This window comes from Narcine bancroftii, chromosome 10 (genome assembly GCF_036971445.1).
Source record: "Narcine bancroftii isolate sNarBan1 chromosome 10, sNarBan1.hap1, whole genome shotgun sequence".
In the NCBI taxonomy this organism is placed as follows: Eukaryota; Metazoa; Chordata; class Chondrichthyes; order Torpediniformes; family Narcinidae; genus Narcine; species Narcine bancroftii.
In genome coordinates, this window is record NC_091478.1 from 71,201,148 (window position 1) to 71,216,134 (window position 14,987).

The 14,987-nt window shown below is 42.5% G+C and overlaps 1 long non-coding RNA gene across 5 annotated transcripts in view; it reads left to right on the forward strand.

Annotated features, from left to right (window-relative positions):
* Window positions 1–14,987, forward strand: part of LOC138744726 (uncharacterized) — a 107,321-nt gene that overhangs the window by 74,917 nt on the left and 17,417 nt on the right. Inside the window, exons 2-3 of one of the 5 annotated variants that reach the window (XR_011345727.1) lie at window positions 10,830–10,922; window positions 14,507–14,593. The exons of 2 other annotated variants lie outside the window; for them this stretch is intronic. This is a non-coding gene — a long non-coding RNA (uncharacterized lncRNA). Of the gene's footprint in view, window positions 1–10,829; window positions 10,923–14,506; window positions 14,628–14,987 lie in introns of all 5 variants that reach the window. 2 more of the 5 variants (XR_011345725.1, XR_011345723.1) reach the window with 2 other exon arrangements.

Consider the following 14,987-nt stretch of genomic DNA (forward strand, 5'->3'; position numbering starts at 1 on the left):
TTCTCGAATTAAAAATTCCAAACATAGACTGTCAAGTAATACTATTATAAAATACATTACTCTTTGCATCTAGTAGTGAATGGTTCCCTCCATACCAAGAGGAACAGTCTATGGGCCAGAGATGAAGAGGGAGATTAGGTACCCTGTACAGAAATATGAGGCCTATAGGACTCTTGAAAGGAAGCCACCAAAGGAAATACTGATCTCTGCTTTTGAGCTAGAAATCTTCTAAAATGGACATGATGAATTTTTTATCATAGCCAATCAGATAATCATCAAGATGTACTGATATAGGTCTGCAGGTATACCCTTCCAGGTATACCTGGAACAATGAAGATAGTTGGGCTTTCTGGTAAAATTGACATGAGTTCAGAAGATGGCCATCTCAATGGTATTTTCAGATCATATTCTCAGTGAGTTTTATACTTAGAACATGGGAATCATACACATGAAGGAATAGGGCCAAAGTTACATATATTGCATGAGAATCAGTGAAGATAATGAGGCTCTAATCAAAATTTGTTCTATCTGCCAGAACCTCAGGCCCAGCCACCTAAAGATACAGTACTCTTATGGAGTTATCCAACTTGACTATTTCAGATATTATACATCAACTATTTCAAGTTGCATCTGATTCTTCATCTTGTGGTTAGTCATTTTAAGCAATGTAAACCAAGAGATCCAAAACTGCTGGAGATCTCAGGGCAGGATTTGCAACTTATAGTCTATGGAGGAGTTGGTTTTAAACAACTGCCCAGAATCAGAATTTATTGTCATGAACATGTCACGAAATTTGCTGTTTTGTGACAGCATTAGAGTGCAAATGTTTATATACATCACCTGACAAAATAAATAAAAATGGTGCAAGAAAAAGAAAAAGACAAAGTAAGGTAGTGTCTATGATTCATTGTCCATTCAGGAATCTGATGGCAGAGGTGAAGAAGCTGTCCTTGTGTCATTGAATGCTTGTCTTCAGGCTTTATTCCCAATGATAACGGAGTGAAGAGGGCATTGCCTGGGTGGTGGGGGTCCTTGAGGATAAAGGCTGCTTTCTTAAGACACTGCCTTTTGTAGATGTCCTCAATTGAATGAAAAGTGGTGCCCATGATATCACAGGCTGAGTTAACAACCCTCTGGAATTTTTTCTTGTTCTGAGCATTGGCACTTCCATACCAGACATTGATGCAACCAGAAAGAATGCTCTCCAGAGTACACCTGTCAAAGTTTCTGAGAGTCTTCGTTGACATACCAAATCTCCTCAAACTCCTTACAAAGTATAGCCGTTGATGAGCCTTCTTTGTGATTGCATCAATATGGAGGCTCCAAAACAGATCCTCAGAGATGTTGACACGCAGGAATTTGAAGTTCTTGACCTCTCCTCTGCTAAGCCCTTGATGAGGACTGATTCATGTTCTCTGACTTCTTCCAGAAGTTCACAATCATCTCCTTTGTTTTGATAACATTGAGTGCAAGACTATTGTTGTGATACCACTCAACCAACTGATCCATCTCCCTCTGTACGCTTCCTTATTGCCGTCTGTGATTCTGCCAAAAATTGTGGTGTCATTGGCAAATTTGTAGATAGCATTTGAATTGTGCCTGGCCACATATTCATAGCTGTGGAGTGAGTAGAACAGTGGGCTAAGCACACATCCTTGAGGTGCATCTGTGTTGATCATCATTGAGGAAGAGATGTTGATTCTAATTGATATAACCTTAACTGTGGTTAAGTGGCGCTAGGGAAAATAGTGCCTAAGCCAAGCACTGAAATAGGTTCTCCCCCCATTAAAACATACTTACTTCAACCTGTCATCCTTCAACCATCCCTTGCCACACCATCGCCACACCATCCACCTCACCTTTCCTACCTGTCCTCGTTGCCTCCTCTCTCCAAAACGTGCTCCTCATCATCTCATTCTACCGACCCCACTACCCTCGGGGGAAGGGAAAGGGAGGGACACACCACACGCCGCGCATGTGTGCGTGAACACCAACTCTCCCTTACCCCTCCCAGAGTCCCACGCATGTCACTTTTAGAATCTGCCGCAAGTCAGCGAGACATCAGTGCCTGCCATCCTCCACTATGCAGAATCATCCATGGTATATAGAGATGTGTGTGTGTGTGTGTGTGTGTGTGTTAGATAAATATGTCTATATATACACACATAGATAGATAGATGGATTAATATGTGTAGTGTGAATAAAAGTTCTCATGACTGAAGGGAGAACAAATGCTTTTATTAGTTTATAACAATGGGTAGGGTCTCACAGTAGTCTTCAGAAGGGTTCTGGGTTTAGGCAGGAAATCAATGTTATATGTGAGCAGATGGGCAGGGTCAGCCCATTAATCCCAGTTCACTGCATTCACCCCTTCTTGTAGAATTTCAGGTCTGTGAATGAAGACAGAGAACATAGCTTCAGAAAAAAAGTTGTGAAAAAATATAGTTATTTACACATTTACAGATTTAAGTGGTCCGGGGGTCTGGAGATCCTGGTGAAATGCCTTAGCACCGGGGGGGGGGGGGGGGGGGGGGCTTGAACTCCTTGGGTCTCTTCGTCCCCTTGTGAGGGAGGAGAGATGGGCTGGGTCTCCGGTTCAGAGGTGGAGGGGAATGTACTTTCCTCGTGAACCGGCTCCTGAATATAGCTGGGATACCTGAACAGGACGAAAATGGAGTCTAGGACCTTTATGACTGATAAAGTGGAAATGTCTGGACATGGAATGGTGAACGGGAAGCAGGAGTACTCGTCAATGATGGAGAGGAAGAAGGTGTTCCCGTTCGTGAAGGAGAGAAGTCTCTTAAAATCAACACTGAACCGTTCAAAAGGCCTGGATGACTTGAGCAGGTGCGCCTTTGCGGGGCGGTAGAAGTGTGGCTTCCACTCCACGCAGACCTGGCAAGACCTGGTCATTTCCCTGATGTCTTCCATGGAGTAGGGCAGATTGCGTATCTTGACAAAATGAGCCATGCAAGTGAGCCCTGGATGGCAGAGCTCATTATGCAGAGACCGCAGTTGGCCAATGTGTGCAGAGGCACTGCTTCCTCTGTGCAAGGCATCTGGAGGGTCATTAAGAGCTCATGGCCAATAGGCAATGTCATAATTGTAGGTGGAGAGCTCGAACCTCCACCTAGCAATCTTGTCATTCTTGATTTTTCCCCTCTTGACATTATTGAACATGAGTGTGACTGAGTGCTGGTCAGTGAGGACCATAAATCTTCTACAAGCCAGGTAATATCTCCAGTATCTTACAGCTTCTACAATTGCTTGAGCCTCCTTTTCCACCAATGGGTTCCGGAGCTCATGGCCTTGTAATGTCCACAAAAAAATCCAACCGGCCTGTCTGCCTGGTTGGGGGTTGTGGCCAAGGCTACATCCGAAGCTTCGCTTTCCACTTGGAATGGTGCCTTCTTGTCCACCGCATGCATAGCAGCTTTCACAATGTAGTTCTGGAGGTAGTTAAACACCGTTTGGGCTTCAGCCTAGAGGGGGAAATTAGTGGCTTTTAAGAGAGGGTGAATCTTATCAATGTATTGATCCACTGGGCGTAATATGAGTAAAGCTCCAGACATCTCAACAAAGCCTTTATGGTCCTAGGGATGGGGAGCTCTAACAGGGAGCGCATCCTATCAGGATCAGGGCCAATGATGCCATTCTCCACCATGTAGCCAAGGATGGCCAGACGTTTAGACCTGAACATGCGAGAAATATGTGGTAATTGGAAGGATACATCTTCAGGTTTTATTTTTGCACAGTTCGTGAGTCTATGAAGCTTTTAGTAAAGCCCATGTCAATTAGTCATTTAGTGGAATGTCTGTTTACCTTCACAGTCACTATGGAATTGCTGATCTGGAGAGGTCCATCCTGATCTAGGACCATTGAGGCTAGGCCCCTGGAGACTCCATGCTCCTCACTCAAGTGGTCCTCTCTGTCCTGGGCTGCCCTGTGTGGATAAGATGGCAAGATAGCTGCCCTCCTTCTTCCTTCGACGATGATGACGCTGAGTTTGAATTCGGGTCACAGCAAGATCGCCGCCAAGCCTTTTCACGCCGTTTCCTCACTGCCACCCCCTGTCGGTGTGTCGCGCAGCAAGTGGGTTCATATTAATTCGGGGCAGATGGCTTGGGGCTGGAATCGAATCTGGGAGTGGTGCAGGCCGCAGATTTCCCTGGGCTTCCACTTGCCCAATGCCCTTTCTTGCCACAGCTAGAACACTGATTCTTTTGCTGGGCAATGAGATCAGGGATGCTGGCTCTTGCCGCAGAAAAAGCACTACCAAGCATGGTATATGGCAGCCGTTAGGGCAGGGGTAGCAGAAGCAGCCAGTCCTTGGATGGGGTCACCTGGATGAGCGAGCTCGCTGGCTTCGAGGTCGTCATTCTCAAACTTGGCCTGTTCCAATGATTTAGCCAGCTTGACATGGCTAGCCAGGTCCTTCTTATCCGACGAGCATTCACTGCCTCATGTACCTCGAGCAGACCCCCACGACTAGAGTGTTCTGGATCTGTTCTTCCTCCCATAGCCACTTAGTACCTGCACTTCTTGGCGAGTGTCCACAGATCCATCAGTAGCATACCTGGCTTGAGTAGCACTTCTATCATTAGGGAATAAGCTAAGAAAATTGTAGCATGAATAAAAGTTCTCACAACTGGAGAGAAAACAAATGCTTTTATTAGCATAACAATGGGTAGGGTCTCACAGAAGTCTTCAGAAGGGTTCTGGGTTTAGGCGGGAAACCAGAGTTATATGTGAGCAGATGGGGGTGGAACTAGGAGGCGAGGCCAGCCATCAGCACAACACCCTACCAGTGAATCCCAGTTCACTGCAATATGTCTGTGAGAGACAGAGGGAATGGAGAGAAAGATGGGGAGAGAGAAAGGGTAGAGAGGGAGGGAGATGGAGAGAGAGACAGGGAGAGCACAGGCAGGCAAGGAACTAGCAGCCTTTTTCTTTAAAACTCCCATGTCTCAGGGTGCCTTGGAATAATGAATGAGCTGTATGCATCGATCACTCTTAGAGGGGTTTCTCTACTGCATGGAATATTGGGAGGGCAGGTCCATCATCGTTCGATGCACCACCAAGCACTGGAGATCTCCCCTTGGCATCTTCTAACCAGGGGATAGTTGCTTGGCATCAATTTCCGAAATAATTCGGAGGCAGAAGAATCCTTCCCTGCTGAAGGAAATAAATTATAGGACTCTTGTGCAGTGTGAGGGAGGGAGAAGGAGAGGTAGGAATAGGGAGGCTGAGGCAGTCGGATGTCAGGAGTTAGATGGGCGGGGGGGTGACAGCGGCTGGGGCTAGGATCAGCGAGGCCGTCAGTGACACTTCGGACTTGGGAGTTAGATGTTGGGCTTACTTGGGCAATGCCAGCACAGGGCAAGATCAGCAGTCGGATCGGTGGCACGAGGCAAAAGGCAAGGATCAGCTTTGGACTTGGGAGTTGGATATTCAGGCGAGGTGAGGCAGTGCAAACCCACTCAAGATACATGTATGCTGTGGTCTTCCGATGAGGAAGACAAGAATCCAGTTGTAGAGGGGAATGCAGAGGCCCAGGGTTTGGAGCTTGTTGATCTGTATTGAGGAAATAATGGTGTCGAAGGCTGAGCTGTAGTCCATAGGCTGTTTCATAGTTGGCCTCTGAATGGAGGCTGGCTAAAAGTCGAATGAAAAGGTATTTCTTACCTTTTCATGCAGGCCATAAAAGTCTGCTCCAATGTTCCTTTTCAGCCTGAAGGCAGCTGTGGTGTTGATGCAGTGATCAGGAGACGTGGCTACTGGTGCCATGATGCCATGCATACGTGCTGAGCTTTGTTATCCATAATCCCCCACACAGCTGCTACCGCTCTGTGTTTCTAAGAACAGTTTCAGCTGCATGGGGGGGGGGGGGGGGGGAGGATTATGGGTGTGGAAGAGAGCCATTGCTCTGCTGTATATTGAGCCGCTGGCACCAACGTGCGTCCATGAAAGCTGAAGTGGGCCCAGTGCCATAGGCTGAGGCTGACAGCGGGACCATCAGAGCCTGCCCCAGCTGCTCCCTGATGGTCCAACCCCCACTACACTGTCCCTGCCCTGATGGCCCCAGTCTGCCGCCCCTGCTCTGAGGAAGTCATGGAGGGAGAGGAGTGAGTGAGATAGGTCGCAGGTTGACGGTGTCACCGCGACATCATCATCCCATCCCTAGCCAGCTGCTTGCAGCAGCATTACATTCATGTTAAGCACCGGAGTGCAGCACTCCGTCACTGACCCTTCCCCCGAGTGGGATTGCAATCGGGGCTTTGGAGCCTGCCAGGGTGTATTAATAGAGGTAAGGTTCCTGACATAAGGACAGAGAATCTCCACCTTTACACTCGGACTTTTTGACTGTTGAAAGGGCCTTATGAAGAGCAGCCATATCTATGAGTTGTGGGCATGACCAGCCTCTCAAAGCATTTGATCACAGTGGATGTGAGTGCTATTGGATGATAGTTGTTGAGGCAGCTCACTCTACTCTTCTTGGGTACTGGGATAATTGATGCCCTTTTGAAGCAGGTGGGAACCTCTGACCGTAGCAGTGAGAAATTGAAAATGTCCGTGAGCACTTCGGCTAAGCTTATTTGTCAGATCCCTTTTTCATCTGACATCCAATAGGGAAGCTAAGCTGGATAATAATGTCAAATTTTGTCATGAGCCACCGAAATGTGCTTTTTTTTAGGTGTAAGACTTAGCTTCACTTTATTAATGGGTCTCTGTAGTGGAAATGCTGATAAGTCACTATGGAAAGAACTAAATCTTTAACACACCCAGTTTGGAAGGAAGATCAGAAGAGAAAAAGCTGAGCCAGTGGAGGCAGTTTCCAAAATGAATACTGGAAAGGAGGTTCAGTATGGAGGGGAGATTGCTTTTCATAATGGCCTGAGATATGTATACCACCCTCAGAAGTTTCTGGTGGTCTTAGGCAAAGCAATTTCCATACCAAGCTGTAACGAATCAAGGCAGGATATTTTCTATGGTCCATCTGTAAATGTTCTAAGAGATTTCGGGGACATGCTGAATTTCCGTAGGCTTGTAAGTAGAGTTTGTAGTGCAATTTCTTGGGTTGTAGCATCAATGTGGTTAAACCTGGATCAGCTGTTGTTTGTATGTGCTCATCACTAGCTCCATCTCTGTGCCATGAAGGTATATTGAAACAATGGGTTCTTCTCTGTTTTGTAAAATAAGTGATCAGTTCCTTCATTTTACTGATGTTGAGGGAGAGGTTGTTATCCTGACACTGACACTAGATTCTCTAGCTCTGTACATCATTGTTTGAGATCCATCTGCAAACTTATCAATGGAATTAGAGCCATGTGGTCATGAGTGGATCGGAGCATACTAAGGAGTTGAGTTTGTAGCCTTGTGGTAAGCCGATGTTTAGAATTATTGTAGAGGAGGTATTTTCACTATTTCTCATTGCTTGTGATGTACAGGTCAGGAAGCCAAGAATCCAATTGTGGGGGTGTGGGGGGGTGAGGGGGTAAGGGGCCGTTGGGATGCTAATGCCTGTGTCTCGGGGTTTGGGATCAATTTGTTTGGGACTATGATGTTGAAGGCAGAGCTGTAGTCAATAAACAGGAGTTGGACATCAGTGTCGTTGATGTCTAGATGTTCCAAGACAAAGTGCAGGACCAAGGAGTTGTTGTGATGGTAGGCAAATTATTGTAGTTCGAGTCTGGCTGGGAAGCTGGAGTTAATGTGGGCCATGACCAACCTTTCAAAGTACTTCATAACCTACTGGGCAATAATCATTGAGACAAGTTGTCTTGCTTTTCTGTATGCTTTTGATATAGTGGACTTCTTAAATCAGTTGGGAACTTCAGCTTTGTGTAAATGATGATGAGCATGGATACCTGGTAAAAGATGATCCAGAGGATATTTCACCACTGGCTCAATGTTAACCATTGCAATAATTTGTACATTTGCAGCCATCAGTTAAAATCTGACTGTCACAAAGACAAATGTTTATCTGTCCCTCCAAGCTGAATGAGTTATGTTCCACTGTCACATAGCACCAGGAAACCTAATTACAGGCAACTTCCAGTTCCAGGCAACATCCAGTGGGGTGACGTTTCTAGAAAATGGTCAGCATCATGATTTTTTTGTAATGGAAACTGCATCACCCATAAAAGTGACAAGAAATGGGTGTTGAAAAACATTATTTATTTACTTTTTTCACATACAGTATGTTTTGTAAAAGCAACTTTTTCTGCATCCCAAATATTTTGGGAACGATTTGTGAATTCTGTAAGTGCATATTTCTGTTACTGAAACTGCTGTTACATGGGACATTATACATTGTATATTGGAATTTATTTCTGAAATCTGACTGGAGGACAGGCCTTAATCTCAGAACAAGTCATTCAAAATGAAGTTAAAAAGCACTTCCCCATGCAGAGGGTAGTAGAAATTTAGAATTCTTCTCTGCATACCTCTGATTTCAGATTTATTGTCAGAGTACACATATGATATCGCATACAATCTTGAGATTCTTTTTCCTTTGGGTGAGGTAGAATTACCACTTATTGGTAGTGCAAAAAAAACTAAATGCAATGTACACATGTAAACAAATAAAGAAATATAAACAACCAACTGCGCAATACACAGAGGAAAAAAACAAACCATAAAGTCCAAAAGTAAGAGTCCTTTCATGAATCTTTAATTGAGTTTATTGTTGAGGAGTCTGATGGTGGAGAGGTAGCAGCTGTTCCTGATCTATCTTATTAATCTGCATATTAATTGTATCAATTAATGCTGAATCATTCACCACCTTTAATTTAAGATCAATAAATCTTTAATATCAAAAGGAATAAATGGAAAAGATGTAAATGGAGTTAGGTCACAGATCAGCAATGATCTCATTGCATGAGAGAAACAAATTGAAGCTAAATAGACCATTCTTCTCACTACATTTTTCTATTTCCATTTATGATTGAAATGTTTATTGATCTATTTGTTCTCTCTGGATTAATGCAGTATTTCCCTGGTTTATATCCAATAGTCTTAGAAACAGGCCCTTTAGCCACCATGTCCAGCAACATTTTAATTGATGTGCAAGTAATTGCCTCCATTATCTTCTTAAGCAGTGTATTCTAGATTGCAGCTTTCTCTTCTACTAAAATCTATGGTGTCAGATTTGAAATGTCTCTTTTATTTGGAAAATATTCTCACCCTATCTATACCCCTCATAATTCTGTACACTTCTATCAGATCTTCCATCAGCTAAGGAAAATAAACTCAGCCTTTCCAGTCTCTCCTCATAACTGAAACATTCCATTATAGGCAACATCCTGGTAAATCTCAAGCTAAAAAATTGTTGTAGGAACTTAGCAGGTCAAGCAGTATCTATGGAAGGAAAATGAATTGTCAACATTTTGGTTTAAGACGCTGCATCAGGACAAAGATGGAGAGGGAAGATAGCCCCTATAAAGCAGACAGAGGGGTGTCACAAAGACCAGTAGCTGAGAGGTGAACCGAGGAGGGGTGAAGGATGAATGGATAATGGAGCCAGGTGGAGAAGGGGAACTAGTGGATCAACGCGTATAATATTGTGCTTGGGTTGTCCGCAACACAATGGGCCATCAGCAACTCAGTTTCAGGTAACCATTACTTCTGTGTTCCCCTATCTCTCTCTTTTATTCACCTCCATTTCTCCCTTACTCAGGACTCCCATCACTCATTTTCATCTCCCTCTCCATCTAGATTCTGTCTGCCAACTGTCCACACATTTCATTCGCCAAATTGTCTTTTTGTCATTTGCTCTCCACATCCTCTCAATTAGCTCCCATTAACACCTTCCTTCTTGCATTCGAGCACAGTCAGCTTTTTTATTCCTGCTTATCTCCCTCTGTCTCCATTTTCACTCTCCCTTCCCTTTTAAAAATTCTTCAGCTTCAATCTGTCATCCAGCTGCCTCGGTCTCACAACTCCATCCCTTTTCCTCCTCCATCTTGCTACATTTGCCTGTCAGCCTTCATCCCTCCTCTGTTCACCTATCGGCTTCTGGCCCTTGTCTCGCTCCTCACCCTCCTCTTGACACTGGCGATCTTCCCTCTGAACTCTCACTTCTGATGCAAGATCTTCATCGAAACTTTTGCAAATTATTTTCCAAACCCCGCAGATGCTGCTTCATCTGCTGAGTTCCTTCAGCAGTTTTTTTTTCCAACAGGTTCCAGAATCAGCAGACTGTACTGTATCCTGGAAAACTTCCCCTACACATGAAATTTAACATGGACAAGTGCGAGTTGTTGCACTTTTGTAGGTTAAACCAGGGCAGAATTTACGTGATAAATGGTAGAGGAATGTTGAAGAGGCAGAGTATCTTGAAAATGGCAACACAAGTAGACAGGGTAGAGAAGAAGGTGTTGGCACTTAAACAAGAAAGTCTGCTACATTGTGATTATAATTTAATACAAAAAAGGGCTGGAGAAATTCGACAGGTAACACAACGTTCTGTATGGAAAAAATACGTAGCCAATGTTTCGGGAGTGCATTTGGCATGCTTGCCTTCAGCAGTCAAGGCATGGCGTACAGGAGCATGAACAGCAGGTCACAACTGTACAATCCTTAGTAGAGTCCTCACTTGGAGTATTGTTGTGCAGTTCTGGGCATCCAGCTGTAAGAAGGATATTGGAAAGGACGCAGGAAAGATTCACAAGAATGTTATCAGGGCTAATAGGCAGGGATTGGGAGAGGCTGGTGAGGCTGGGATGTTTTTCCCTAGAGTGTGAGGCTAAGGGAAGATCTTTTAATTTAGAAGTTTATAAAATCATGAGAAGCATAGATAAAGTAAACATCCAGAGTCTCTTTCACAGGGTAAAGGAATCAAATGCCAGAGGCCATGGATTTCAAATGAAATAGAAAAGACTTAACAGGGACCTGAGAGGTGACTTCCCAAACAGAGGATGGTAAGTACATGGAAGAGGCTGCCAGATGAAGCTGTGGAGGCAGGTAGAATTTCGATATTTAAGAGATGTAGAGGAATTTAATCAAGTGTAGGCAAATGTGCGAGCTTAGATGGCATTCACAAGCTGGAGAGACAAGCCTGTTTCGATGCTATGACATCAATCTTGCATCCTCTCTAAACCCTAACTGCCAAACAATTCTATCTGCATCACCTTCTGTGCATACTCCTGTTTGACCATTAGTTCTCTAATATTTGATTTACATTAACTCCCATTGTTTCCAAGGTTTTACTTTTATGTCTCATGGTAACCTTCCTTCTCACTATTTCCCTAATGTCCTTTATTTAGTGACAGACTTTTAATCATTATTTTGCTATATCATAGGTACCATTGCCTTCAACGATCCAGGTGCTTAATCTGGAATTTCTTTCCAACTTCCATCGGTTTGTAATGATGTCTTTATCCTTTAAAACCCTCTTTAAAATCTAGCTGTTTCACAAAGTTTCTCAAAGCTTTTCCTAATCTTTTCTTCTTGGCTCGGTGTTCATTTTCACTTCTCACTAAATGGCTTTAGGCCATTTTAAACAATAAAGGTAGTCTATCAATACAAGTTGCATTTGTTTTATGCTCCTGTGATAAGGATAATTATGTTGAAGTTAAAGTAGTATGTAATCCCATCAATTCTTCCTGTAGACAAACAGTGCCCAGGCAAATAAAAATATTTATGGCATTCATCATACAATGTCCATTAAGATATCAAATAATTCATTAAAGTGACTCCTTATGTATTCACTGTTTAAATTGAAAAATCAGTTTGCTTGATGTACTTGTAGACTTTGATTGGAGGCAAGAATTAGTAGAGTTGAGGAGAATAAATGGAATAGTGAGAGAGGAATACAAAATTCAAATTTAAATATCCAGATATGGCCCCTCCTGTTTCAAAACAATTTGTAGGTGTACCACATCTTATTTAGACATACATATAGCATTGTAACAGGCCATTTCAGCCTATGAGTCCATGCCATCCAATTTACCCCCAATTATCCTACATCCCAATTAACTTACAATACATTTTTGAACAGTAAGTGGAAACTGGAGCCTCTGGAGAACCCATGCAGACACAGGGAGACTGTACAAACTCCTTTCAGACAGCGCGGGATTTTAACCCTAGTCTGGTCCCAATCGCTGGCACTATAAAGATGTTGTGCTAACCGCGACGCCAACCATGCTACCCTTTCTGAAACATTATCAAAAAAAATGAGTAGTATGTCATATTGGACATATTGGGTCAGATGACTAAAATTTTGACAAGTCACAAGTGACTTGAGAGAGAGGGAAGAGTAAGGGAGATGGAAAGATTAGGGATAGGAATTTAAACCTCAGTGACTGAAGACAAAGTCATCAATGATGTGGCTATGAAACTCAGCAAGGATAGGAGGAGACAGAGTTCTTTGTTTGTGACTTTTTTGGTTCTAGGTTGTAACTGTTTCATTAATTGGAAGAAGCAATGAACCTATCTTTAACCTGCAAAAAAAAACATTTATCTTCTCTTGATTGGAGAAAAATTCATAACCTAAATTGTCTTTATTGCAACTTTATCTCAAAATGAGAAAGCTCAATATTTGTATAAAAATGTCTGTTCAATATGAGTATCTTTATTTCCATTTAAAGATTCAGGAAGAACAATGACATTTGGAGAATAAATGAGTTTCTCCAGCATTTTGTTTTCTTCTATGCTATTTGTAGAAGCCTTTTGTAAAACTGATTTGTTTCCATGTCTGTGGGGTTAACAGGTGGCAAAGAACCATCAACTGTGCAATTTAAAGACCACCAACAATATGAATGGTTCCTTTGACCTTTGAAACTGCAAGTTAACTTTGACGAGATGATCTACAGTAATAGCCATGCAAACACCAGAAACATCAAGCAGTCAGAACTCTCCAAGAACATTTCTGCTGCTTGGACGTTCGGGGGTAGCTTTGCTGTTCAGCCCCAACTGTTTATCAAGATTCGAGCTTGTTTGTACACATTCGCTAATGTGAGAAACCAGTACTGAGCACCCCTGGGCTGCATGGCACAGGAACAAAGGAGCATGAACCACTTTGACTATGGATGTAGTCTATCATCACAGGAAAAAAAGGGGAAAATATATTTCTGAGAAATTCACTGCTTAGAAAATGTCAATAAAGGATAAATTTCAGTTACACAAAAGTTGGGAAGAATCTAGTTCATAAACAGTTTGTAAAATATTTCATATGCTGGACAAAAAGTGTATGGTGTACAGAAGAAGGGTTACAATAGTAGTGAACATTTAGGCGCAGGAGAAAGATGTGGATGAAAGTGTGATGCGATGATTGAAGGAGAATAGAGGGACTTGTAAGGTGGAGTGTTCCAAAGCATCTGAAGGTAGCTGGGAAGTGATTAAAGAGTACTGGGTTCGTTGAACTTATTTGGACATTGCTGCCAGAACGACAGAGCCAAGATTTGTCCTCTCAGAAGTAAGGAAGAACTTGGCTGAAGGATTTCGCAGTGAGGGGGAAAAAGGTGGTAAAAAAGGAGAACCTGGCAACTTTTACAATCAGTATTTTCAATTCCAACATTTTGTTCTAACTGCTCCAATTTTTACTTTCCCTTTAAGTGCTGGCTGCCTTTCAATTGTGTCAGAGACACATGATTTCCTGATCTCCAGAAATAGGCAGACAGCCAATGAAAAGAAATGAGTTAGCTGGCTACGTGCCTGAATCGTTATAAACAGCTGCCAGCATCCAATTTCATGTGGTTCCTGGGTGTGGCCATTTTGCCAACAATAATATTTCCCGGCCATGATTTTTAAGTTGAATTTTGAGAGTTGAGAAGAATTTTAGAATTCCTTTGACAAAATTAAAATGCAACAACATCCCCATTTTTCAATGCATTAAATTGCTTTTCAGTTGGTGACTGGGAAACTTATTTATTGTCGGTTCAAATGTGGTTGTTTCCTTCTTTGAGGGCAGGTAATCCAAAGGAGATTCACCAGGCTAATTCCTTGGCTTTTTCTCCTAAGAGAGATTAAATAGTATTCCTGGAAGTTTAGAAGAATGAGGATTGACATTATTCAAACATGCGAGGTCCTAAACTGAGATATTTTCACTCATGGGAGAATCTTGAACAACAGTCCATGGAGACAAAATAAGGGGCTAGTCATTTTACAACTGAGGTATGTAGAGATTTTTTTTCTTGCAGATGGTGGACCATCTCTTAAATTCTCTGCCCAAGTATACTTGGAAATATTTAAAATGGAGGTGTATAAATATTTGATAGATCAGGGAATAGAGGGGTTTGGAGAAAATGTACAGAAGAGTTCATGCCAACATCAGCCAACCATGATCATATTAAATGGTGGGGTAAGCTTGAAGGACAGAATGGCCAACTCCTGGTCCTATCTTCTGTGTTCTTGTGTGGATGGTACCCTCAAGATCTGCAGATTTTCTACATGGTCTATTAGAGATAAGAATTTGAGCCTACTCTATGAGAAAATTAATAACTTTTCTTATCAGCTGTTCATGCTATCACCTTTGCTTGTTTCTTTTGATTTCTTCCCATTACAGCTTACCTGCTGAAGGTCCTGCCAGGAGTTAATTGGTGCCAGAATCATCCAGTATTTCATCTCGCTAGCATCTTCATAAATGACTCTAGTGCGTGAGCAGTACTTGGCATTATAACTATAAGGTGAACATCATCAGCCAGAAAAGACTGATGAACTAAAGTATGTTTTTCAGTTATACAAAAATTGAGAAGGATCTAGTCCATAAATACTTCTCTGAAACATATGCTTCAAGTACAAAGCAAACATATTACATGTATCAATACATGATCAGTGAAGAGTAATGTCAGATTTAGAAGGATATAGACCAAATGCAGGCAAATGGCCTTGCCGAGTTGGGCAAAAGATTCTGTGCTTTATTGTAGGTGATTCTATGACTCTCTGATAAAGTCACTTTCAAAAGGCTGGAAATTAATCAGTGCCTGTTTTTTTCACAATTATGTAATTTGGAGTAAGAAACTCTAACAATCATTATCTGATGAAAT